Raw genomic sequence first — 27915 nt, 5'->3', positions numbered from 1 at the left:
ATAACTGGTTGAGGCAAGAGTATCAAGGGCTTACTATCTCAGCCTCACATAGGACAACTCTGACAGCCCATTTCAGCTCCAGAGCTGCTCATGTAGTCATCTCGGGTTGTCAGGCCTGCATCATAGCTCACCTCCCTCCTGCCTTCCAGAGATGTTGATTCCAATGACATTCTCTATTCAACATTCTAAACACAGAAGTCTGCCTTAGAATCTGCTTCCCCCAAAATCCAATGGGATGCTATTTATATGTTGCTCCTGCTACTGCTAAGTCGCTTCAGTCGTGTCCGACTCTGTGCGACCCCATAGATGGCAGCCCACCAGGCTCCCCTGTCCCTGGCATTCTCCAGGCAAGAACATTGGAGTGGGTTGCCATTTCCTTCTCCAATGCAGGAAAGTGAAAAGTGAAAGTGAAGTTGCTCAGTCGTGTCCGACTCTTAGCGACCCCATGGACTGTGGCCCACCAGGCTCCTCCGTCCATGGGATTTTCCAGGCAAGAGTGCTGGAGTGGGGTGCCATTGCCTTCTCCGATTTATATGTTGATGACTCTCAAATTTGTATGTTGTTGACTCTCAAATTTTACATCAACAGTCTAATCTTCTCTGAACTCCAAATGATATCGTTAACTGCCTCCTTGGAAATTTAACAGACGTCTCAAATTTAACATACCTAAAATTGGGCTCTTTTTTTAAACTAATTTTTTGTTGAAGTCAAGGCTATGGTTTTTCCTGTGGTCACGTATGGATGTGAGAATTGGACTGTGAAGAAGGCTGAGCGCCAAAGAATTGATGCTTTTGAACTGTGGTGTTGGAGAAGACTCTTGAGAGTCCCTTGGACTGCAAGGAGATACAACCAGTCCATTCTGAAGGACATCAGCCCTGGGATTTCTTTGGAAGGACTGATGCTAAAGCTGAAACTCCAGTACTTTGGCCACCTCATGCAAAGAGTTGACTCATTGGAAAAGACTCTGATGCTGGGAGGGATTGGGGGCATTAGAAGGGGACAACAGAGGATGAGATGGCTGGATGGCATCACTGACTCGATGGACGTGAGTCTGAGTGAACTCCTGGAGTTGGTGATGGACAGGGAGGCCTGGCGTGCTGCGATTCATGGGGCCACAAAGAGTCGGACACAACTGAGCGACTGATCTGATGTGATCTGATCTGATAGTTGGTTCACAATGTTTCAGATGTACAGCAAAGTGATTTAATTATGTATATGTAGATATAGATATATGGAGAAGGCAATGGCACCCCACTCCAGTACTCTTGCCTGAAAAATCCCATGGACGGAGGAGCCTGGTAGGCTGCAGTCCATGGGGTCGCTAAGAGTCGGACACGACTGAGCAACTTCACTTCTACTTTTAACTTTCCTGCATTGGAGAAGGATACGGCAACCCACTCCAGTGTTCTTGCCTGGAGAATCCCAGGGACAGGGGAGCCTGGTGGGCTGCTGTTTATGGGGTCGCACAGAGTCGGCACGACTGAAGTGACTTAGCAGCAGATATAGATATAAGAATATATATTCCTTTTCAGATTCTTTTCCATTATAGGTTATTTCCATTATAGGATATCAAATGTATTTCCATCACTGCAGGCGGTGATTGCAGCCATGAAATTAAAAGACGCTTACTCCTTGGAAGGAAAGTTATGACCAACCTAGATAGCATATTAAAAAGCAGAGACATTACTTTGCCAACAAAGGTCCATCTAGTCAAGGCTATGGTTTTTCCAGTGGTCATGTGTGGATGTGAATGTTGGACTTCGAAGAAAGCTGAGCACCAAAGAACTGATGCTTTTGAATTGCGGTGTTGGAGAAGACTCTTGAGAGTCCCTTGGACTGCAAGGAGATCCAACCAGTCCATCCTAAAGGAGATCGGACCTGGGTGTTCATTGGAAGGACTGATGCTAAAGCTGAAACTCCAATACTTTGGCCACCTCATGTGAAGAGTTGACTCATTGGAGAAGACCCTGATGCTGGGAGGAATTGGGGGCAAGAGGAGAAGGGGACGACAGAGGATGAGATGGCTGAATGGCATCACTGACTCGATGAGTTTGGGTAAACTCCGGGAGTTGATGGTGGACAGGGAGGCCTGGCGTGCTTCGATTCATGGAGTCACAAAGAGTCGGACACGGCTGAGTGACTGAACTGAACTGAACTGAATAGGTCCTTGTTTTTTATTTATATACAGTGTATATATGTTTATCCCAAATTCCTAATTTATGCCTCCCCCCCTTCCCCTTTGGTAACCATAAGTTTGTTTTCTGTGTCTGTGAGTCTATTTCTGTTCTGTAATGAATTCCTTTGTATCATTATTTTTTTTTTTAGATTCAGAAGTGATACATATTTGTTATTCTCTGTCTGACTTCAGTTAGTAGGATAATCTCTAGGTCCATCCATGGTGCTGCCAATGGCATTGTCTTATTCTGTTTTCTGGCTGAGTAATATTTCATTGTGTGTGTGTGTGTGTACCGCATCTTCTTATCCATTTGTCTGTTGATAGACATTTAGGTTGTTTCCATGTCTTGGCTATTATAGATAGTGCTGCTGTGAACATTGGTACATGTACCTTTTCGAATTTAGAGTTTTCATCTTTTCTGGATATATGCCCAGCAGTGGGATTGTTGGATCATATGATAACTCTGGGTTGAGTTTTCCTAAGCAGTCTCTGTGCTGTTCTACACAGTGAGTGTACCAACTGACATTCCCACCAACAGGGTAGGTGGGTTCCTTTTTCTCCACACCCTCTCCAGCATTTATTATTTGTAGACTTTTTGATGATGGCCATTCTGACTGGTGTGAGGTTTTGATTTGCATTTCTGTGATAATTAGCAATGTTGAACATCTTCTCATGTGCCTGTTGGACATCTGTGTGTCTTCTTTGGAGAAGTGTCTGTTTAGGTCTTTTGCTCATTGTTTGGATTTAAGTTGTAAAACTGCTCTTAACGTTCTCATTTCCAAAACTTTTCTTCTTCTCCTCCCAGTAAATGACAATTCTTTCAGTTGTTCAGACCAAAAACTGGTAACAGTACTTGATTTCCTCTGCTTACTTCATACAGGTGTACCCTAATTCCTGCTATCAGTAAATCCTATCTGCTCTACTATCAAAATGTATTATAAACCACTTATCATTTCCATTGCTAACAGCTTAACCTACACCACAATTATCTCTGCTTTGGACTAATTTTATACTCTTCTAACTGAACTCCCTTCTTGTCTTTTCCTCTTCTACATTCTATTCAATTTATCTTTTAATGTGTGTGGGTCAAAATACAGATTTTGTTGTTGATGAGTAGTTGATTTACAATATTGTATTAGTTTCAGGTGTACAGTATAATCATTCAATATTTTTGCAGATTATGTTCCATTATGGTGTTATTGTTTAGTTGCTAAGTTGTATCCAACTCTTTGTGGCCCCATGGACTGTAGCCCTGCAAGCTCATCTGCCCATGAAATTTTCCAAACAAGGGTACTGGAGTAGGTTGCCATTTCCTCCTCCAGGGGATCTTCTCTACCCAGGAATCGAACTTGCATCCCCTGCATTGGCAGGCAGATTCTTTATGGGTGAGCCACCAGGGAAGCACTATATTCCCTTGTAGGTTATTGCAAGGTAATGGGTATAATTCCCTGTGCTATACAATAAATCCTTGTTGCTTATTTATTTTATATATAGTAATTTGTATTTGTTAACCCCATGCCCTAATTTGCCCCTCCCCACTTCCCTCTCCCCTTTGGTAAGCACAAGTTTGTTTTCTATATCTGTAAGTCTGTTTTTCTATGTCTGTGTTTCTGATTTGTATATAAATTTAATTTGTATTTTTAGATTCCATATATAAGTGATATCACATACATTTGTTTTTTTATCTGACGTATTTCACTAAGCATAATATTCTCTAAGTCCGTCCATGTTGTGCAAATGGCAGTATTCATTATTTTTATGGCTGAGTAATATTCCACTGTGGATTTATATAATAATATTATATATACATATGTATATGTATATACACACCTGCTACTGCTAAGTCGCTTCAGTCGTGTCCGACTCTGTGCAACCCCATAGACAGCAGCCCACCAGACTCCCCGTCCCTGGGATGCTCCAGGCAAGAACACTGGAGTGGGTTGCCATTTACTTCTCCAGTGCAGGAAAGTGAAAAGTGAAAGTGAAGTCGCTCAGTCGTGTCCGACCCTCAGCGACCCCATGGACTGCAGCCTTCCAGGCTCTTCTGTCCATGGGATTTTCCAGGCAACAGTACTGGAGTGGAGCATCTTCTTAATTCAGTTATTTGTGATGAGCACTTGGTTTGCTTCTGTGTCTTGGCCGTTGTAAATAGCAGTGCTAAACATTGGAGTGTGTATCTTTTCAGTTTACTGTTTTTATTTTTTCCAGATTATATACCATAGATTGAAATTGCTGGATCATTTGGTAGTTCTGTTTTTAGCTTTTTTAAAAAAATCTTTTGGCCATGCATGTGGTGTGCGTGTTGGATCTTAGGTCCCCAACCAGGGATCAAACCCTTGGCCCCTACAGTAGAAGCATGGAGTCTTAACCACTGGACTGTCAGGGAAGTCCCTATTTTTAGCTTTTTGAGGAACCACCATACTGTTTTCTGTAGTGGCTTTGCCAATTTATGTTCCCACCAACAGTGTACAGGGATTCCCTTTCCTCCAAATCCTCTTCAACATTTGTTATTTGTAGAGTTTTTCATGGCAGTCATCCTGACAGGTGTGAGGTGATACCTCACTGTGGTTTTGAGTTGCATTTCTCTAATAATTAGCCATATCAAGTATATTTTAATATGCCTATTAGCCAGAATCTCTGTGTCTTCTTTGGAAAAATGTCTGTTCGGGTTTTCTGCCCAGTTTTTGATTGTATTATTTATTTCTTTGATATTGAGTTGTGTGTGCTTTTGTATAGTTTGGATATTAACCTCTTGTTGGCTGCATCATTTGCAAATATTTTCTCCTACTCAGTAGGTTGTCTTTTTATATTATTGATGGTTTTTTGCTGAGCAAAAACTTTTAAGTTTAATTGGGACCCATTTGTTTTTTGTTTTTGTTTTTTTTTTGCTTTTATTTCTTTTGCTTGGGAGACTAATCTGAGAAAATATTGCTATGGTTTATGTCAAAGAGTGTTATGCCTGTGTTCTCCTCTAGGAGTTTTATGGCCTTGTGTCTTACATGTAGATCTTTAAACCATTTTGAGTTTATTTTTTATGTGGTATGAGGGAATGTTCTAATTTCAGGGTTTCACTTGTAGCTGTCCAGTTTTCCCAGCACCACGGCTGAGCTGACTGTCTTTTCTCCACTTTGTGTTCTTGCCTCCTTTCGTCATAGACTATTTGACTCTAGATGCGGGAGCTTATTTTTGGGCTCTTTTCTGTTCCATTGATCTGTGTGTCCGTTTTTGTGCTAATACCATGCTGTTTTGCTACATTCTATTTTAGATCGAGTAACTAGAATGATAGTACTAGGTATAAATCACATCATGTCACTCTCCACCTCAACACCCTCCAGTGTGAAAAGAAAAATAAAATTGGTAAATATCTATCCAGACTTAATAGATAAATAAAATGTAGTGTGTGTGTACACACACACAGTGGAATATTATTCAGCCTTATAAAAGAATGAAATTCTGATACATGCCACATTTTGGCCAAACTTTAAAAACATTTTGCTAAGTGAAGTAAGTCAGTCACAAAAGCACAAATGATGTGTGATTATACCTATCTGAGTGGTATCTAGAATAGTAAAATTTTGTTTAGTTGCTAAGTTGTGTCCAGCTCTTTTATGACCACATGGACTGGGGGCCACCTGGCTTCTCTGTCCATGGGATTTATCAGGCAAGAATACTGGAGTACATTGCCATGTTCATCTCCAGGGGATCTTCCTGAGCCAGGGATTGAACCCGCATCTCCCGCTTGGCAGGTGGATTCTTCACTGTGGACTCACCAGGGAAGCCTATTTAGAAGGGAAGTCACACTTAGAAAGACATGAAGTATAATGTGGTTGCCAGGGCCTGGGGGTAGAAGGGAGTAGGAAGCTGTTGTTTAATAGGTATAGAGCTTCAGTCTTGCAAGATAGACAGTCTGGGAGATTGGTTTCCCAATGTGAATATACTTAACACTATTGAACTGTCCACTTAAAAATAATTCAATTCAATTCAGTTCAGTTCAGTTGCTCAGTCATGTCCAACTCGTGACCCCAAGAACCGCAGCATGCCAGGCCTCCCTGTCTATCACCAACTCCCGGAGTTTACCCAAACTCGTGTCCATTGAGTCGGTGATGCCATCCAACCATCTCATCCTCTGTCGTCCCCTTTTCCTCCTGCCTTCAATCTTTCCCAGCATCAGGGTCTTTTCAAATCAGTCAGCTCTTTGCATCAGGTGGCCAAAGTATTGGAGTTTCAGCTTCAGCATCAGTCTTTCCAATGGACACCCAGGACTAATCTTTAGGATGGACTGGTTGGATCTTCTTGCAGTCCAAGGGACTCTCAAGAGTCTTCTCCAACACCACAGTTCAAAAGCATCAATTCTTCGGCACTCAGCTTTCTTTATATTCCAACTCCCACATCCATACATGACTACTTTGGCAAAGTAATGTCTCTGCTTTTGAATATGCTATCTAGGTTGGTCATAACTTTCCTCCCAAGGAGTAAGCGTCTTTTAATTTCATGGCTGCAGTCACCATCTGCAGTGATTTTGGAGCCCCAAAAAATAAAGTCAGTCACTATTTCAACTGTTTCCCCATCTATTTCCCATGAAATGATGGGACAAGATGCCATGATCTTCGTTTTCTGAATGTTGAGCTTTAAGCCAACTTTTTCACTCTCCTCTTTCACTTTCATCAAGAGGCTCTTTAGTTCTTCACTTTCTGCCACAAGGGTGGTGTCATCTTCATATCTGAGGTTATTGATATTTCTCCCAGCAATCTTGATTCCAGCTTGTGGTTCATCCAGTTCAGCATTTCTCATGATGTACTCTGCATAGAAGTTAAATAAGCAGGGTGACAGTATACAGCCTTGATGTACTCCTGTCCTGATTTGGAACCAGTCTGTTGTTCCATGTCCAGTTCTAACTGTTTCTTCCTGACCCGCAAGAGGCAGGTCATTAAGATGATAAATTTAATGTTATGTGCATTTTACCACAGTTAGAAAAATATTTTAATTAAAAAAAGAGAAGAAGTAGTGGAGCTAGGATTCAAATCCAGGTCACCTGATGACAGTGCATGCTCCTAACACTAGGCTACATTTGTCCTGCAGGTAATAAGACCCAGGAGACTTAGACAGCTGTTTATCTGGCAGCCCATCTTGCCAGAGCATGTCCCTTTGATTCCACTTATATGCGGAATAGGCAAATTCATAGACAAAAAGAATAGAGGTTACCAAGGGCTGGAAGGAGGAAGGAATCGGGCGTTATTGTTTAATGGGTACAGATTTTCTATTAGAATAATTAAAATGTAGCCCTCATGCCATAGATCATTCTTTTCTCTTGTGACATGACATCTAATAACTGAATAGTGCAAATGGTATTGCCAGAATAAACATTTTTCTGATTGCTACTTCTTGAAATTCATGCTGCTGCTGCTGCTGCTAAGTCACTTCAGTCGTGTCCGACTCTGTGCGACCCCATAGACAGCAGCCCACCAGGCTTCCCCATCCCTGGGATTCTCTAGGCAAGAACACTGGAGTGGGTTGCCATTTCCTTCTCCAAATTCATGAGGGTTCTTCAATTCATAATGAGGTTATAGTTCATTTGGACCCAAACTTACCTATATTGTTCTGTTCTAATAAAGCCCAATCTGAAGATCTCTGCAGAGGTCTTTCAGGGGTTTACTTAAGCACCCACCTACTTTTCATAAATATGTGTAATTTAGTTGGTAACTTGTGTCTGACTCTTTGTGACCCCATCCTTTTGTCCATGGGGTTTCCCAGGCAAATACTGGAGTGGGTTGCCGTTTCCTTCTCCAGGGGATCTTCCCCACCCAGGGATCAAACCCTGTTTCTTGTATTGTAGGTGGATTCTTTACTACTGAGCCACCAGGGAAGCCCCTCATGGATTCTTACTAGGATTACTAGGACTTTAAAAGCCTTAGATTACCTTGTTATTTTATGTCCATCGAATACATAGTTAACATTTTGTTGCATTCTAAAGATGAAGTGAGCTCTAGGACTGGTATCAGTCCATTTAATTTTTTAGCTAAAATATCCAAAGTTTTCAAAGAAAGGTTACAATTCTGTCAAGCCAAAGCTCATTTCCTAGGGCGTGATTTAGACCAAAAAGGCAAAGCCCTCACTTGCAGGCTTGAAAGGCTTTATGGAAGCCTTTCATTTTTCCAGGCTTATTTTCAAGCCAGAGGATTCTTGGCTAGGACTCCTAATTATTGCCAGCAATGGGTCCCCAACTTTTCTGAGGTTGCCATTTAACAAAGTTCTCAGTAACTCACCCTCTTCTTTGAAAACCTAAACATGACCAGGCATTGTGTGATACAGATTTTGTTATCCAATCATCTCCTTCAATCTGGAACTAACTAATATTATAGATCTTTTTTTGTTTGTTTGTTTGTGTATGTGTGACCTGGACCTAGGCAGGCCCTTGGTGTTCTGACTCAGTTTCATAGGAATCTGACTCAATTCTGACTCAAAGCATGGAGACTAGTTGCTTAACACAGCTCTCTCTAATAATAGGTTTATAATAACTTTTTTTATGTTGATTTTTTAAACTGAGTACCTTTCAAACCCCAGTGGATTGCAAAATGCCCCTTCTTGTCCTCCTCTTCACCCTGGTCTGGGCTACCATCCACTGGGGGCCTATCTTAGTCCTTTCAAGCTGCTGTAACAAAATCCCACCGACAAGATAAAGTTTTTATAAACAACAGAAATTTATTTCTCACAGTTCTGGAGGTGTGATGTAGAAGATCGGGGTGCTAGCACGGTCCGGTGAGGGCTCTTGTCCAGGCTGTAGGTGTCTCATTGTGTCCTCATGTGGCTAGGGTTCTCTCTGGAGCCTCTTTTATAAGTTACTAGTCCCATTTATGAGGGTCCCCCCATAACTGAAGCACCTCTCAAAGCCATTACCTATTAATACTACCACCTTTGGTGTTAAAATTTCAACACATGAATTTGTGGGGTTCACAGAATCCCAGGGACCGGGGAGCCTGGTGGGCTGCCGTCTATGGGGTCGCACAGAGTCGGACACGACTGAAGCGACTTAGCAGCAGCGGTAGCAGCAGACATTCAGACCACAGCAGAGTCTGTCCTCAGTGGCTGTGAGCTAATTCTCCGTTAAATCAATCATCCAGTCTCTTTCTAATTCCCTGCCCGTCTTCAAGATGATGCCGCAGAAAGACAAGAAGCCTGAGAAGTCAGCCTGGAGGTTTAATTTGGACCAGGCTCATCCAATAGAAGATGGATTTTTGATTCTGGAAATTTTGAACATTTTTTTGTTAGAGAAAGTTAAAGTCAATGGAAAAGCTAGAAATCTTGGGAATGTCGTTCATATTGAATGCTTCAAGAATAAAATGATTTTTCCTGAGAAACAGTTCTCCAAAAGCTATTTGAAGTATCTTACCAAGAAATATCTTAAGAACAATCTTCATGGTTGACTTTATGTGGTTGTATCTGACAATGAGACTTATGAACTTTATTACTTCAAGATTAGTCAAGATGAGGGTGGATTTGAATCTGAGGATTAGGTAAAACTGCCCCTTACAGGGCTTTGTTTAGTAATAAAACAAATGAGGCATACAAGAGGAAGAAACATCTAGAAACAGACTTTTAGTTTATTAGTGAATAAAAAACATTGTACTCTATTTTTAAAAAATGAGTCACCCAGGAACGCATACCTGGACTGATTTACCTGTGCTTCCTTCCACCCCATAGATTTATTGTTTCACCTAACAATACTTTGGAAAATCACCAAGAGGTTTGCAAACCATACAGGCTAGACCCCATGCAAAGCCTTCCCTGTGGAGATGAAAAAGGTAGCACCACAGCAGTGTCACAGGAGGTCTGCTGAAACATAAAATTTAAATAAAGCCCAAAGCTTTATAGCATAATACCCCAAATGTTTGTGCTTTGATAAAAAATCACTCATACCAAGAATCAGGAAAATCTCAATGTGAGTGAGAAAAACCAGTAATCAGATACCCATATCTAGATGGTATAGGTGTTAGAATGACTTGTCGAAGAAAGATTTTGAAGCAACCATCATAATAACGTATCAGTGAGCCATTATGAGCACACTTGAAACCCATGAAAACAGAAAGTAAGAAATTAGAAGAGAAGGAAGGGGCAAATGGAGATTTTAGGACTTAAATATAAAATACAATAAGTTCAAACAAAAAGTTCAGTGGATTGGCCCAATAGTAGAACTGTGGAAAGAATCCATGGACTTGAAAATAGAACAATAGAAATTACTCAATCTGAACAACAGAGATAAAAATAGAAAAAAATGAACGTAGAATCAAGGACTTATGGAGCTATATAAAAGATCTTAGTGTTGTGGCACCAGAATCTTGGAAAAAGGGTAGAGATTAAAAAGTACTCAAAGAAATAATGACTGAAAAATTTCCTAAGTTTCCTGAAAATTTGTCCAAAAAACATAAGCTTACAAATTCATGAAACTGATGAACCCAAATATCATAAACCCCAAAACTTTATGCCAGGGCACATCATAGTCAAATGTTTGAAAACTAAAAGCAAAGAAAAAATTCTTGAAAGCAGCAAAAGAGAAAAGATGTATTATTTATAGGAGATAAACAATTTGAATGACAGCAGGTTTTCTTATCAAAATCCATGGAGGCCAGAAAGAGGTGGCATGTTTTTCATGTGTTAAAAGAAATGTCAACCCAGAATTCTGTATCCATCAAACATATCCTTTAGGTATGAAGGAGAAACCAGGACTTTCTCAGAGGGAGGAAAATTAAGAGAACTTTCCCAGAAGACCTATCTTAAAGGAATGGCTAAAGGAAACTCTCTAAACAGAAAGAAAATAATGAAAGAAGAAATCTTGGCACATCAGGAAGGAAGAAAATAAAAGACAAAGATTAAAAGTATAGTGACAACATATTGAGATAAAGAATACTTTGAGGAACTTCCCTGGTGGTCCAGTGGTTAAGAATCCGCCTTCCAATGCAGGGGATGTGGGTTCAATCCCTGGTTGGGGAGCTAAGATCCCACGTGCCACAGGACTACTGAGCCAGAGCATTCTAGAGTCTACGTACCACAACTAGAGAGAAGCCCATGTGCCGCAAGGAAGATGCCAAGTGCTGCAACTAAGACCCAACAGCAAAATAAATAAGATAGGAGCAACCAAAATGTCCATTGACAGAAAAATGGATGAAGAAGATGTGGTACATTTATACAAAGAAACATTACTCAGCCATTAAGGGAGTGCCATCATACCATTTGCAGCAACATGGATGGACCTAGAGATTGTCATCCTGAGTGAAGGAAGTCGGACAGAGAAGGAAAACTGTTGTATGACATCCCTTATATGTGGACTCTAAAAAGAAACAATACGAATGAACTTACAAAGCAGAAAGAGAGAACAAACTTGTGGTTGGTGGGCAAAAGGGATCGTTAGGGAATTGGGGGTGAGCATGTACACACTGCTATCTTCAAAACGGATAACCAACAAGAATTTATTTTATAGCACATGGAACTCTGCTTGATGTTATGTGGCAGCCTGGATGGGAGGGGAGTTTGGGGGAGAATGGATACATGTGTATGTATGGCTGAGCCCCTTTGTTGTTCACATGAAACTGTCACAGCATTGTTGATCGGCAATATCCTAACACAAAATAAAAAGTTAAAAAAAAAGACTACTTCGAATTGCTACTATAGGTGGAGAGAAGTCCCGCTAACCCATATCAGAGAATTTAAATTGTGTTTTTGTAAGTCCTTACAGTTTTGTTTGATACTTTCTTCTGCAGTATATCCCATTTATGCTGACTGATTAAATCATAATGAATTGTTTTAACTTTGTGATTTTAATTTTCAATTATATTTATGTTCACTATAAATCTTTAAAAAATATTAATATGAAATTTTAAATTGTCTTTAAAAAATCAATATAACTTACCTAACCCTATAGGAGTGAAATCATTATGACCGGCTCAATAAATTCAGAGAAAAATATTGTCAAAAAAAAGTAATTAAAGGAATACTCAATTAGAAAGAGAAAGTAGATCATGGGTGAATTGAATAGAATATAGACTTTTAGAGTCAGAAAGACCTACATTCAAATTATGATCATGTCATAAAATTTCCTGAAAGTTTGACTCTTCAGAGACTGTTTCTTCTTTTGTAAAATGAATTGTTTAGAAGATTAAAGGAGGTACTGCTTATCAACAAGCTGTCTACCACATAATAGGGGCTCAATACATAACTGTTACTGATAACATTTACATAGGATATATATACATCCTTAAAAGTCCTGTACTAGCGGAAGACATAAAAAGAGAGGATCTGTTTGGGAAAACATATGAACTAATACTTGTATTTTAAGAAGTCCCAAAAGGTTAAAATCTATACTACATAAATACCTTATTCAAAGTTATACTTTGTTTTATTCATTTTTAAAAAATTATTTATAAAAGTAATATTTTTAATTGAGAAAGAAAATCACACAAAAAAATAATAGTAAGAAATCAAGAGATGAGACAATGAGATGAGATGGGACAAACAAGATGAGGTTATAAGGGCCCTGCATGAGTGCTTTTTGAATTAGCAGCAGACACTACTTCTCCCAAACCACTCATCTGTAAAATTGTCCCTGTCAACCACACTTGGGTATGACCAGTGTGGGAACAATAAAAGGCACACAAAAATGATACTTTTCCTAAATGTGCTATATTATCAATCTTATATTTAATTTTGTTAAGCTTTGACATGTGCAGAATTCCATCAAAATGTCTCTGTGTAATTTCATGGGAAGTATATTTAACCAAAGCTCTCTTTGGCTGATCTTGAAGGAATCATTTTCCAAGCTTGTTTGCCCAGCTGCTGCCTGGAACCCGTGGGGCTAGGATGAAATCAGTGATGAGGTTGGCAGGTGATCAGCCAGCCTTGAACAGAATATTTCAGATAATCGCCTGTATATTGCTTTTTAAGCTTCTGTAGTTTTAACTTTAATAGATTTTTAATATTTTAAACATGTTTTAAAGTTCACATATTTTTAGTTTTTGCACAAAGGCTCAAGTTGGATCCAAGTTTTTGTCCTGCTATTGCAATGAGAAGGTACAGGACTTGTTTTTAGTCCCATCGTCCTCACTGAACAGTGGCGCCTGTGGCCAGTCTTCCCGGGCCCTGCTAACGTGGGCACTGCAGCACAACTCAGAAGTTGGCCACATTTGGTTATTTGACTGTGTCAGCTCTACACATTCCACTTAACATTGCTGACTTTTGAGTCACCCGTAGAGACATGACTTCCTGCTTCTTCTCGGCAGCTGAGAAGACTGAACATCATAAAGGAGCTAGTCAAGGCCACATACGTGCCTCTACCATTCAAATTTTGAGTCCTTTTCCATTAACACACAGACAGCACTGACACTTGAAACATGCCACTAATTAAATGCCTAGATGTGAAGAAAAAATAAATAAGATTATGCTTAAAATAGGCCCTCAATAGATAGAAAATGAATAAGAAGAGATAACTCATAAACAGAAAAAGAGTAGACTACTATGCACAAGTAGAAGGGAAAATGTTTATCTTTAAGAATTTTTTTTCCAGATGTGACAGCATTTAATTAATGAAAGAAAAAATTACATTTCCCTGTGACTTCTCTGGTAGTCCAGTGATTAAGACTCTGCACTTTCACTGTAGAGGCATGGGTTCGATCCCTGGGCAGGGAACTAAGATCTTGCATGTCACAGGGCCCATTGCGCGTGCGCACGCACACACACACACAGACACACACACACACACACACACACATTTCCAGCCTCAGTCTATACTTGTAGGATCTACTATTCTATTGAGATTTTCTTGGGCAGTGTGTCATCTAAGGTGATCTAAGAATAATTTTTTTGAACAATAACATCTCTTAATTATTAAAAAAAAACCTTATAAAAAGTGTTTAATGAAAATGCCCAATTCTGATGAAGCTGGGGTGAAATAGGCACATTCATCTAGGGCTGCAGCAGCTCAAGTTGATACAAAGTAGACTTGAAAGGCCAGAATCTCATGAAAAATAATGCAGAATAGTTTTGTATTGTATTACTCCCAGAATATATGATTAATAGTTTGATTTCCTTAACAGTAAATTAATGTGTGTGTGTGCATGTGCTCAGTCAAGGCTGACTCTTTGTGACCCCATGGACTGTAGCCCACCAGGCTCTTCCCTCCATGGAATTTTCCAGGCAAGAATACTGGAGTGAGTTGCTGTTTCTTCCTGCAGGGAATCTTCCTGACCCAGGGATCGAACCCATGTCTCATGCATCTCCTGCATTGGCAGGCGGATTCTTTACTACTAGCTTCACCTGGGAAGGACAAATTAATATGTACAGGATAACAAACTACAAAAATGTACAGGTTGGGCTTACAGCCTTTTTTGAGGTGGTCAGTTCTGAGGAGTCCAAAGAATTAGCTCACCACTTCAGCTTTTCCAGCCAGTCTGAGTGTCCCATATCAAATGCCTTTCTACTCAGAGTACCTAGAACACCCAGAGGGGTTTCAGTTCCTTGTGCAAAACCCTAACCACTGAATGGGTTTGATAACATAGGGAGCAGTGTAATAGACTCAACCGGATGAAAATAGCATTACTGCTTGCTACTGTGAGTTTCTCTCAGTTCATTTCAGTCAGTCACTCAGCTTGTATGACTCTGTGAACTCATGGACCGCAGCACGCCAGGCCTCCCTGTCCATCACCAACTCCAAGAGTTTACCCAAACTCATGTCCGTTGAGTCAGTGATGCCATCCAGCCATCTCATCCTCTGTCATTCCCTTCTACTCCTGCCTTCGATCTTTCCCAGCATCAGGGTCTTTTCAAATCAGTCAGCTCTTTGCATCAGGTGGCCAAAGTATTGGAGTTTAGGCTTCAACATCAGTCTTTCCAATGAATACCCAGGACTGATCTCCTTTAGGACTGTTTGGATCTCCTTGCAGTCCAAGGGACTCTCAAGAGTCTTCTCCAACACCACAGCTCAAAAGCATCAATTCTTCAGCACTCAGCTTTCTTTATAGTCCAACTCTCACATCCATACGTGACTACTGGAAAAACCATAGCCTTGACTAGATGGACCTTTGTTGGCAAAGTAATGTCTCTGCTTTTGAATATGCTATCTAGGTTGGTCATAACTTTCCTTCCAAGGAGTAAACATCTTTTAATTTCATGGCTGCAATCACCATCTGCAGTGATTTTGGAACCCCAAAAAATAAAGTCAGCCACTGTTTCCCCATCTATTTGCCATGAAGTGATGGGACCAGATGCCATGATCTTAGTTTTCTGAATATTGAGCTTTAAGCCAACTTTTTCACTCTCCTCTTTCACTTTCATCAAGAGGCTCTTTAGTTCTTCACTTTGTGCCACAAGGGTGGTGTCATCTGCATATCTGAGGTTATTGAGGTTTCTCCCGGCAATCTTGATTCCAGCTTGTGTTTCATCCAGCCCAGAGTTTCTCATGATGTAGTCTGCATATAAATAAGCAGGGTGACAATATACAGCCTTGATGTACTCCTTTTCCTATTTGGAACCAGTCTATTGTTCCATGTCCAGTTCTAACTGTTGCTTCCTGACCTGCATACAGTTTTCTCAAGAGCTAAGGCAACCTAAATCCCTCTTAATACTAAAAAGCTTATTTACTTCTTGTCGATCCCTTGCTGAATAGCTACAATGTTGAGCTCCAAATCAAGTGTCAGGACTTAATATCTCTGCTAGAGAAAGGTGCATCTTAGGCCAGACTGGTGGTGCCTGGGACCTAACCATGGCCCTCCCTACCCCACAGGATGGTGTTTGAAAGGCCCTCATGATGAGTCCCTGGGAGAAGTTTTGTGCAGTTGGATGATACACTTGGTCACATTAGACTCCAAGCTAACATCCATCTGGTTGATACTGTGCTGCTAAGTCTATTAATACCTACAATGGGTGATTAGCCATTAACAAATCATGTTATTGTTCTACTCTAACCACCTGTCATAAAATATTCAGAGCGAAAAACGAGTTCCAGTTTAAATGGTCTGGGCCTCCCAGGTGGCACCCATGGTGAATAACCTGCCTGCCAGTGCAGGAGACCGAGAGATGCCGATTTGATCCCTGGGTCACTAAGATCCCCTGGAGAAGGGCATGGCAGTCCACTCCAGTATTCTTTTCTGGAGAATTCCCATGGACAGAGGAGCCTGGCAGGCTACAGTCCATAGGGGTCGCAAAGAGTTGGACACAACTGAAGTGACTTAGCACGCACGCATACATGCAGGCCTTTGGTCCAGTTCGGTAGGGAGCTCAGGTTTTATCATATTTTTGCATAGGCTAGATGTGGACCACAAACGGAAGAGTCCCAGGAGAAGCACCAAATGGCCCACCTCACATGAAGGTAGGGGCCTGGGTGGTGCAGGAATATGTGATGGGAGGAATGTCCAGAGCCCTCCCGATGGCTAGTCCTATCCCGAGCCTGACACTGACTCTGTAAGAGGTCCAGAGCCCTCCCGATGGCTAGTCCTATCCCGAGCCTGACACTGACTCTTGTGAGAGGCCACCTAGGGCTTGCTTGATGGCGGAGTAGAGTATCTATCCTCCCCGAGGTATTTGCACCCTTATCAAGAGAGATACTTCTGAGAGGCTTCCCTGGTGGCTCAGATGGTAAAGAATCTGCCTGCAATGCGGGAAACCCAGGTTCAATCCCTGGGTTGGGAAGATCCCCTGGAGAAGGAAATGGCAACCCACTCCAGTATTCTTGTCCTTGGAGAATCCTAAGGACAGAGGAACCCAGCAGGGTAGCTGAATCTTCTGGAAACTCCCTGGGTAAAGCGGGTATTGATATTTTTCAGGAGGCTCTCCTTTAGGCAGATAAGATTTCTTTCTGTATCTTTTAAAGCTTAAAATTTTCACTTTACCAACTGTGAGGGGCTCAGTGGCTCCACACCTCTCACCCTCCCAAACACTTGACTGGCTTCCTTACTTAGCATGCTATCGGCTGTGTTCTGAGAGAAAGCAGAATCTACGTGTCCTGAAACCGAGGCTCTGAAATACGTACTGAGACAGGAGGGAAGGGGGAAGCCTACAATCCTTAAAGAATGACACAGCTGTTGAGAAAACTGACTATGACAAAAACTGGGTAGAGCAAAGTAGTCCTAAGATGGCAGAAGATTCGATGTGCAGTGGTCCTGAGCCTCATTATAAGCTCATTGTAAAAGGTTAACATGTGCTGCAAGAACACACCCACAGGCACCATGGCAGTTCCGAGGTATTTCATAAAAGGCCAAAAAGTGAGTGGCCCAATTCCTGGAATTCCCTGTCTCTTCCCCAAAAGAGTTGTAGCAATCTTCCTGCTTGTTAGCCTCAGAAGTTACCCAGCCCTTAAAAACTAGCCACCCCATGCGTCAGGGCGGCTCTCGCCCATTGAGATGGAACGCTTCTGCCTGTGGAATGTGTCTCTCTCTGCAGACCTGCTGTCACGGCACTGTGGCTCACTCCGGAAGCCAGGACCCTCGCTTGGTATCCATTCCAGGGACTCACTTAAGACCTAGGACATGACCATCCCCGTCCCCCATTTTCCTGCAACATCTCTACAAAGGAAGAGGAAGAAGGTAGTCCCTCTCTCCTTCCCCACTTTTCCTTTGATTATAAAAATGTAGGCAACTTAGTTCTTGAGCCCTTCTGCCTACCCGTTTCTATCCCTCACAAGTGTAGTATATTAATAAATCTACACAAATTAGCTACTAAACCACCACCACCACTTCTTACCTATCACTTTACCCCTCACTGAATTCCTTTTGCACTGAGACATAACAAACTTGAGCTTCATTCAGTCCTGGGACAAGTTGTGCAGTTTCAATACAGTAGCCATTCTGCTGTATTCTACTGATCTAAGCAAGACACAAGAACAGACCAGACTCAAAGATTGGAGAAATAGACTATACTTCTGAGGGAGGGAGAGCGAAGAATCTGTAGCCATATTTAATCTTCCACAAAGAGTTTGACTGGTATACGGAGTTGTTATTGTTGTTTATTTGCTAAGTCATGTCCGACTCTTTGCGACCCCATGGGCTGTAGCCCACCAGGCTCTCTGTCCATGGGATTCTCCAGGCAAGAATACTATAGTAAGTTGCCATTTCCTTCTCCAGAGGGTCTTCCCAACCCAGCTATTGAACCTGTCTCCTGAATTGCAGGCAAATTCTTCACCACTGAGCCACTGGGGAAGCCGGGAACATGGGTTAGGTGAAGGCAAACCATCCCTTGCCTTACTGAGCTGGAGTCTTGAAGGAGCCATAAACCTCCTTCCCTACACACTGCTCTGCTCCCTTTAGAAAGAAATCAGCAAAAGCCTGATCACTCCCAAAAATGTTCACCCGAAGCTCCCAGCATCTCTCCCTTCTCACAACCTCTCTCTGTTCTGTAGCTAAACTACAGCCAGGCTCTATGAGCTTGATTTGTTTTTGTTTGTTTTTAATTTTGTTACTTGTTTTTGGCTGTGCTGGGTCTTCCTTGCTGTGCATGGGCTTTCTCTAGTCGCAGAGATTAGGAGCTATTCTCCAGTTGGGGCATGCAGGCTTTTCATTGCGGTGGCTTCTCTTGTTGCAGAGCATTGGCTTTAGGTGTGCGGGCTTCGGTAGTTGCAGCACACAGGCCGAGTACTTGTGGTTCACCGGCTCAGTTGCCCTGAGACATGGGATTTTCGTGGGCCAGGGAGCAAACCTGTGTTCCCTGTATCGGCAGGCAGAGTCCCAACCACTGGGCCGCAGGGGAGTCGGCTCTGTGATCCTGGGCGTGCCACTTTTCCTCTCTGGCCATCCCTCTCAGACACCCACTGCTCTCCCCACCTTTCACAGCCTGAGAAGTCAGCTCAGAATGAGTTGAGTGGAGAATCAGAAAAGCTCTTTGAGGCTCCTTAGACCTCCCAGTCACAAAAGAAAATTTAGGATAACAAATCTGGGTGGAAAATGAACGGTAGAATGGAAGGGCCTGGTGGGGGCACTCACAGGAAGTGGCATGGAAGGGAGCTAAGAACAGAAAGTCACCTTTAACTTCCCTGCCTCAGAGGGGTCACATGCTGCCCTAGGCATTAACTGTAACACTTGGGGCCAGTTGTCTTGCTGAGATGATAGCAACTAATAGCCCATAATTACCCATAATGACTTCACAGGGCTCAGCTCAGGTAGGAGCCCTGGCATTTCCAGGTAATGGCTTTTATTCCCTTTTAATTTTGAGTGTGTTAGCTCCCTGTATGGACTGAAAGGCATTCATTAACACAAGTGCCTTTGATAATTAGGTTGATTTTGACTCATGTGCTTTTCATTAACTACTTCAAGTCAGTATGGGTTAGGGCCCCACTTCTGGGCCAGGACAACAGAGACAGAAAACTCAAAGTTTTCTCAAAAGGGGTCATTGGTGTCCAGAGAAGACAGAGGGAGCTTCATTGCTGTGCTCCTGGGGGAAGAGGAAAAGCAGGCGGAAGACGCTTGAGGGGACAGCTGCAAGGGACAGCACCCACAGGCTGAGCCTGTTTTCTCATTGGTGAATTGAGGCTTACAATTGGAATTGATCAGGGATTCCTGCCTGCATTTTTATTCATGTAAGGACGAAAGGCTTCCCTGGTGGCTCAGTGGTAAAGAATCTGCCTGCCGATGTAAGAGATGCAGATTCGATCCCTGGGTCAAGAAGATCCCCTAGAGAAGGAAATGGCAACCCACCCCGGTGTTCTTGCCTGGGAGATCCCAGGGATGGAGGAGCCTGGCAGGTTACAGTCCATGGGTTTGCAAAAGAGTTGGACACAACTTAGCAACTAAAACAACAAGGAAAAATAGTGAGGTGAGACTTTGAAATTAAGTGGGAGTCCTGACGTGGACAGCTCATAGATCCAGGTAATCTCTGCCTGGTTTGTCTTTGACTGGGCTATTTTACAACCTGTAGAGGTAAAAGTTTAAATACACACGCATGCATGCATGCCTAGTCACTTCAGTCGTGTCTGAATCTTTGCGACCCTATAGGGTGTAGCCTGCCAGGCTTCTGTGTCCATGGGATTCTTCAGGCAAGAATACTGGAGTGGGTTGCCATGCCCTCCTCCAGGGGATCTTCCCGACTCAGCTATCGAACCCAAACCCTGGTCTCTCAGTCTCCTGCATTGGTAGGCGGGTTCTTTACCACTAATGCCACCTCATAGTAGGGCAATTAATTCATTTCTAAAGAAATGCAAACTGGCCATTTCACAATGGATGCTATTGATTCCTATGGGTATTGGCCAGTTTTGCCAGTTCTTTGAATTTCCAACTATTTGTTTATTCATTTTGACATTCCTTATCTGACTATAAATCTGTAGTCCTTTGGCATTCTTTGGACTTGGTTGTAATACCTCAAGGCTTCCTCATTAAATAATGAGTTAAGTTTTTGACACAGGTGCATTTTGTATCTGAGTAAGAGGTGTATCCTCTTCACATCTTACAGAGAAGCGTAGGTGATCCAGAGAGGGGATGGGACGTTCTCAGGATCACACAGCTTATTTGTGCCAAAGCTGTGACCAGAAGCAGGTTCTTTTGACTTATCTGTGTTTGGTAATCCCTGATGTAACTCACAGAATTGTCATGAGAGCCAGAAGGTGGAAGAGAAAAAATGGTGTGAAAAGTGAGACACGCTGCTGTGAAGAGGTGAGGGGTTCTTGTGTAGCAGGTCAGGGTGGGGAGTGGAGGCTTATCAGGTCCTGGGTTTCAGCCCCACCCACCAGGCGTGTGAGCATGGCCAGGTCATTCCGCCTCCCTCAGTCTTATTACCTGCCCTGCTTACCTCACAGAGCCCTGGTAAAGAGGAGGTGAGGTGAGAAAGGGCGCTTGCAAAAGAGTTCTGATGATTTTTTTTAAGTGTACCCATGTATTCTGATACTCCTCTCTTCAAGAGATGGAGCCGCATTCCCCTTGCTTGCATGTGGGCTGTATTTTGTTAGATGTGACTCAATTCTGACAGGGTAAAGCAGAAGTGAGGGTTTGTTGTGTGTGTGACTAGGTCATGAGATAGCATGGTGGCTTCCACTTGGCTAAGCTGTCTCTTGGGTTTCTCTTGGGGGGAAAGCCAGCTGCCCTGTCTTGAGAAAACTCAGACAGGAGAGGCCTTCATGAGGAACAGAGGCCTCCAGCCAACAGCCACGTGTAGTCAGTTTGAGAGATTTCAGGGCTGATCAAGGAAAAAGATAACCAGGAGGTTGGCAGTAGCAGACAATGAGCTTTATTTGGGTTTACACTGGTAAAAGGGCTTTCAAGTCCTTTATAACATGAGACCTTCCATGGTCAGTCACTTGGGGCCATCACCGAGAAGAGGAGGGCAAGGAAACTCCTGGAGGAGAGGGAGATGGAGAGGCCCCCTCATGCCTAGATGATGTGGTCCAGCAACGTGATGGGGAGTCTCGCGATGAGAGAGCCCCAAGGGGCAGCGGTAGCTTGGATCGTCAGTAGCCCCAGAGTTTACTGTACTGATGGCTTGCAGATGGGGTTCAGTGTGGGGAGGAATGCAAAGCAAGCAGGGTCCAAATGGCTAGAGATAAATTTAAAACAACTGGGGGTATAAAAATTTGAATTTGGCACCAGTAGGCTCTTGAGCCAATGGTCTCAGCTGGCTGTGAGGGGCCATCTTTGCCTCATTAAATAACTGTGTCCATCTTAGAAGCAGAGACTTCAATCCCAATCAAGCCTCAGGTGACTGTAGCCCCAGAAGAACTTGACTGAAATTTCATGAGAGACTCTGAGCCACAACAACCCAGCTGCCACATTTCTAACCCCCAGACACTGTGTGAGATACAAATGCTTGTTGTTTTAAGCTACTAAGCTTTGGGATCTTTGTTCCACAGCAGTAGATAACTGATACAGATGCACAAAGCCAATCAAGTGGCAATAAAGGCTGGCTTTGTGCTCACTCACTCTTTCTCCCAGGAGACCAGTTGTTGCTTTGGGACCGAAAAGGCACAAATCCCATTAGCAGCAGCCGCTTGCTTTCTAAATTATTTAGTCCTCCTTTGCCTTCATCCACGCCCCAGATCTTTTAAAATATTAAGACTTTAAATAGGCTTGGGCTTCAGCTTGGGAACCTATCGATACATTTCTCTCCCACCCTGCCACACTCTCCTCAGCCCAAAGCCAGACGGTCTTAAAGAAAGCTGTGTCTGCCCTGATTTATCTTTCCCCTCGACTGTGGCTCAGTGTGATTGACTCCAGCTGAGTTCTAAGTAGGGAATTGGCTTCACCAGTCCTGGGAGCTGGATGATGGCACTGCCAAGTTAGCGGACACCTGTCCCCTTCCAGTCTCACCACCCTCAGCCTGGATGTTCTTTCAGGGCTCTGGCTTGAATCTCTCCTGATCCAGCTTAAATCTGCACCCTTCTCACTTTCTCGACAAAGGAGTTTCTTCCCAGCAAATGCAGCCTCCTGTTTGCCCCAGCTCATGGGGCTTTGTCAGAACTGGTGGTCTGAGCAGCTCCTCTCGCTCCCAGCATGGCCCATTGACCCCCTCCCAGAAGAGGACAAAACCCACACTGTGTGTGGCATGCTTCATCATCAGCCAACTGTCAGCTCCCTTGCTGCCCCAGGGAGGCCGGTGAAGCTTCTGGGGATCCCTGCACCCCACACAGCTGAGACCAGGAGAGGAGTCCCAAGCTGTCTTCTCAGCTCTGTCCTCTGCTCTCCTAGGGTGGCTCCCCTTGACCTCTCTGTCCTCACCTGCTAGTCGAGTGGGGGGCATCTGTTTCTCTGGGCTGCAGAAGCTTGAGTCTCCATTTGACCTGTAGAAAAGCCAAGACAGGCAGTCCAGCTTGGCTGGGGCCCTGGGACTGGAGTTCCTGCTCGGTGCTCAGTCCCCCAGACAGCCAGGCTAGCCCTCACCTTCCACCCAGACCCTGCACTGGGGGTGGGAAAAGTGGGCCCCGGGATTCAGGGATGGTTCCCTCCCGTTTCCCAGCCTCCCCCATCTCCTCTGTCTAGTGAACTGGGATGCTTCCTTCTGAGCTCAGTGCAGAGGCCACCTTCTCTGATCCTTCCCTGTCCCCTCAGAGGAGGACTGGAGGACCTGGGGACCCCTCCAGCCCCTTCCTATCCTATCCCGGTGCTTTGGGGTCACTCCCAATTTACACTTATTCTCTCTCCCCCTGTTGGTTTCTCACCTCCAGCCAGGACAGGAAAGGGCCCCTGGTGCTCATGGCTGTGTCTGTGTTTCAGCCCTTCCTGGTTGTTGCAGCCGTAAGTTTGAGAACCGCTTGGCGAATTCCCAGCCTCTCCTGACTAGGGTCAGCTTAACATACCCCAGCTTGGGCTACTGGAAGGGAGGGCGCAAGATCCGGCTCAGCCCAGGAATACCTCAGAAGGGCCTTGGAAATGTCTGACTGGAGCCAGCGGCTGACTGGGCTGCTTACAGAAGGCCATGGGCTGTCCAGGCCATGGGGTGACCGTCTTACTACGCGTCGGCTCTGCTGTCAGGGAGCGGTGCGGCGCCTCGGCTGTGGGTCACGTGCGCGTCCTCAGGGCTGCTGAGGGGCCAGGGCAGGTTCTACACGTCCTGTCTTCCTCACAGCCGGTCCCATCCTGGCCCCACACAGAACCTTGTGCTGTGGCTCTGCCTGGCAGGAGCTGACCGGTATGAGAAGAGCCGTCAAGCAGTCCCCACTGTGCAGGCACCGGAAGGGCCACTCTGAGATGACATGTCCCTTCACGGTCAGCGTTCCGCCAGGGCCCCATCAGCCGGGTCAGATCTAACCGCGTCGCTGTGCTGGGAGGGAGGCTGCGCTAGGTGACTCCTGTAAGCTGTCAGTTGGTCGGTATGAATTCCTTTCCACCACAGTTTAATACCTGAGTAAGTAAAGTTCCTGTGGTGAGCCCTTAGGTGATAGGTGAGGGAGGTAGTTTTTGGACAGTGGATCCAGATCAGCGTTTCTGAAATCACTGCTCCTGGACAGTTAGTACCCTGTTCCTCTAACTGAGCTGGGTCACCCCAGCTGACCTGTCCCTGAGAGGTAGGAGCCAGGGTCCTGATTGGGGTGGTCTGTTTCCTCTACCCCTTCCTCTCTGCCCTCCCCTGGGAGTTCCATAGAAGGAGTGAGTAAGGAAGAGGCATCCAGAGTCAGACTGTCTCTTTAATTATCATCCAGAAGTTCCAAGAGAAACCAGCTCATTCCAGTTCCCACCACGCAGAAAAGTGAAAGTCGCTCAGTCTTGTCCGACTCTTTGCAACCCTGGGGTAGCAAGAGACTAGCCTCACCTGAGGAGGGCTCACGGGTGCTCTGAATGGAGCACCTCCCACCACGCAGAAGCCCTAAGGAAAACTTAAAATCCTGTCTCCTTTTTTTGTGGGGGGTGGAGGGTAAGCAATTAATGAGTGCTCTGTTCATCATGATGGAGATCAGAATTGTGATTTGTTAGCAAGTTTTTCATTTTCTTTCACTTTCTTGAGAAGTGGCTTCAGTGCAGGAGAGGAACAAGAAAAAAAGGGAACTAATACTTAGTGAGCATTTGTTAAATGCAGCAGGATTCTTGAGGGCTCTCATGAAATTGCTACCAGTTGCACAGTTCCTGTTCCCCCTTCTTAACATATCAGGAGGAAATACGTGATTTTCCTTTGGTCAACACAAGACCTGGGTGCAAAGGTAGATATCTCCATTCAGAGCACCAGTGAGCTTTCCTCAGGTGGGGCTAGTCTCTTGCTTCCCCAGGGACACAAAAATTTATCTGTTGGCTGGGATCCATGAAAGCCTCTCTCGCCTCCCAGGCTTCTGGGCCCCTCCACACACATACAGAGGCATATGTGGAATTTGAATATGTGAATAAGCAGGATATTATTGTATACAATGCAGTGTAAACTGGAAACAGATTGACAGTTGCCTGTTAAATGGGACATTTGTGTACCCTAATACCCAGCATCTTATTGCTTATATATACATAGGGAAATGTTAGGACTGTATACCGGAACACATGTACAAAATGTCTTGGTATCATTGTTCAAAGTGAAATAGAAGTAGAAAATAGAAACAGTCCCAGCATCTATCGAAAGGTGAATGGGTGAATAAATAATGGCATATTCACTGTATGAGCTGGGATCCAGTCTGGAAAGCAGAAGTTACACTTTCAATCAGAGAAGTTAATACAGTGTGTTGTTAGCAGATGCCCCTGAGGGCTGAAAGAAGACAGAGGGAGTGCTGAGCTCGACCCTTAATAAAAGTCAGAAAGCAACTCCCCGCTCCGGGGTGGAGAAACAAAGGCTCAGGAGAGGGTTTTATAGACTTTGCAGGAGCTTGGAGGAAGAGCTCTAAGGAAGTGGAACTCTGACCTCCGAGGACAGGGCACCACCCACTGCTGCCTCTGAGAGGAAGTGAGAGGTTTGAGGGGAGTGAAGAAAGGACTGGAGGCTGGGGTTAAGTGCCACCACTGGAGAGTCACTGGAAGGAACCAGGGATGGAGATAAACAGTAGTCTTTTCTTCACTCCTCCACCCTTTAATTTTTCTTCAGTGTTGTTAGCAGAATCTAACAGGATGCCAACTGAAAATGAGTCAAGAACCTAAATGCAAGAACTTAAAAAAAACCCAAACATTTATTTTTTATTTCTTTTTGGCTGTGCTGGATCGTTGCTCCACCAGTTTTCTCCAGTTTCTCTTCATTACAGCACACAGGCTTCCGGTTGTGGTGCCTTCTCTTGCTTCGGAGCGCAGGCTCTAGGACTTGCAGGCTCTGGAGTTCCGCCTTGCCGGCTCTAGTGCGTAGGCTCAGGCTCAGTGTTTGTGGAGCATGGGCTTAGTTGCTCCTAGGCCTGTGGAATCTTCCTGGACCAGGAATCGAACTGGTGTCCCTTGCATTGCAAGGTGGATTCTTAGCCACTGGACCACCAGGGAAGCCCCAAACTACACACTTTAAAATGGCTAATTTTAAAAGGAAAATTGGGGTAAAAAAAGGCAAGAGAAAATATGAAATTTAGGACAGTGGTTACTTCTCGTTTGGGGAGAAAGAAGGGAATGGGGATGAAGAGCAACACAAAGGAAGATGCAAGTTGTTGACATTTCAGCTCTCTTGTTGGGTTGCAGCCTCGTGGGTGTTAACCATATTATGTTTTATAGATAATATTTTCTTACGTATGTGTTTTAAAATGCATTGTTGTTCAATCAGTCATGTCCAACTCTTTGCAAGCCCACGGACTGCAGCATGCCAGGTTTCCCTGTCCTTCACTATCTCCCAGAGTTTGCTCAAACTCATGTCTATTAAGTCGATGATGCCATTCAACCATCTCATCCTCTGTCATGCCCTTCTCCTCCTGCCCTCAGTCTTTCTCAGCATCAGGGTCTTTTCCATTGAGTCAGCTGTTCGTATCAGGTGGCCAAAGTATTGGAGCTTCAGCTTCAGCATCAACCCTTCCAATGAATATTCAGGGTTGATTTCCTTTTGGATTGACTGGTTTGATTTCCTTGCTGTCCAAGAGTCTTCTCCAGCACCACAGTTTGAAGGCATCAATTCTTCAGCAGTCTGCCTTCTTTATGGTCCAGCTCTCACACCCATACATGACTACTAGAGAAACCATAGCTTTGACTATATAGACCTGTCGACTAAAAAAAGATGTACAACTTGGGAGTTGTGAGTTAAGTTTTATTGGGGGCAAAATGAGGACTGCAGCCCGGGAGGCATCCCCTAGGATAGCTCTGAGAGACTGCTCCAAAGCAGCAGTGGGGGAAAGTCAATATATAAGGTTTTGGTGAAGGGGGAGTTCCATACCATGAAGATTTATTTTATAAAAAGTTTGTTGCTAGTCAGAAGGACCTGATGTCACCATGAAGGGATTTAGTGCTTTTCTAGATATGAGGAGATGCAAAGATTGGATCATAAAATTTGTTCCTAAAACATCTGTCTAAAGATCTGTCCCACCAGATTCCCTTGAGCACAGAGTGCCTCACTCCACCCTGAACTCCCTCAGTGAGTGTTGAAGGTCAACAATTTTGACACTGCAGGGTTTGATCTCCGCAGAGGCAGATGGCGAATGCCCTTGTTGTTCATTCATCGGCAGCCATCTTGGCAAGTGCCAATCTGTAGTCGACAGACCTTTGTCAGCAAAGTGATGTCTCTGCTTTTTAACCTGTCTGTGCTTTTTTAACCTGTCTAGGTTTTAACAGCTGTCTTGGAGACCCCGGTTTGATTTCCTGGGTCAGGAAGATCCACAGGAGGAGGGATAGACTACCCACTCCAGGATTCTTGGGCTTCCGCCTGCAAGGTGAGAGACCTGAGTTTGATCCCTGGGTTGGGAAGATCCCCTGGAGAAGGGAAAGGCTACCTACTCTTGTATTCTGGCCTGGAGAATTCCATGGACTGTGTAGTCCATGGGATCACAAAGAGTCCGACACGAGTGAGCGACTTTCACTTCACTTCTAGGTTTTAAAATGCGTAGAATTTTGAATTTTAAAATATAAGTGAGAAAACCTTTTACTCAGAGATAAAAGGAGGGAATGTAGCTTGGAGGCAGGCCAGTTGGAATAGTGGACATGGGCGGTGCAGAGCCCTGACATCTGTGGGACAGCCGGGGAGGGGCTACAGGAGGAGGGCAGGGGGTGTGCAGGAAGAGGGCAGCCCGGGATCCTGGCGGTGGGGCTGCAGGGCCGCCCTTGCCCACACGAGGGCGCCCCACACTACTGCATCTAAGCGGCGGTGGCGGCCGGGCGTGCCAGGATGGGCTGGGGACAGGAAAGGAAAGCAGCCCGGGAGAGGCCTTCTGGGGAAAGTAGGGTGGAGGAGAGCATCCTGTCCACCTACAGACTGGCCCC

At 44.2% G+C, this 27915-nt stretch overlaps 1 long non-coding RNA gene and 1 pseudogene across 1 annotated transcript in view; both read left to right on the top strand.

The window, feature by feature from the left end:
- The window catches only part of LOC109555915 (uncharacterized), a 179659-nt gene that overhangs the window by 33112 nt on the left and 118632 nt on the right, over positions 1–27915 (top strand). Inside the window, exon 3 of the long non-coding RNA XR_011565747.1 lies at positions 27261–27368. This is a non-coding gene — a long non-coding RNA (uncharacterized lncRNA). The remainder of the gene's footprint in view (positions 1–27260; positions 27369–27915) is intronic.
- Positions 1556–27233, top strand: LOC139182165 (ribosomal protein eL22-like 1 pseudogene; annotated as a pseudogene).

Source organism: Bos indicus, chromosome 3 (assembly GCF_029378745.1).
Source record: "Bos indicus isolate NIAB-ARS_2022 breed Sahiwal x Tharparkar chromosome 3, NIAB-ARS_B.indTharparkar_mat_pri_1.0, whole genome shotgun sequence".
Lineage (NCBI taxonomy): Eukaryota > Metazoa > Chordata > Mammalia > Artiodactyla > Bovidae > Bos > Bos indicus.
Note: the sequence above shows the minus strand (reverse complement) of the source record. Positions and strands in the feature narration are given on the sequence as shown.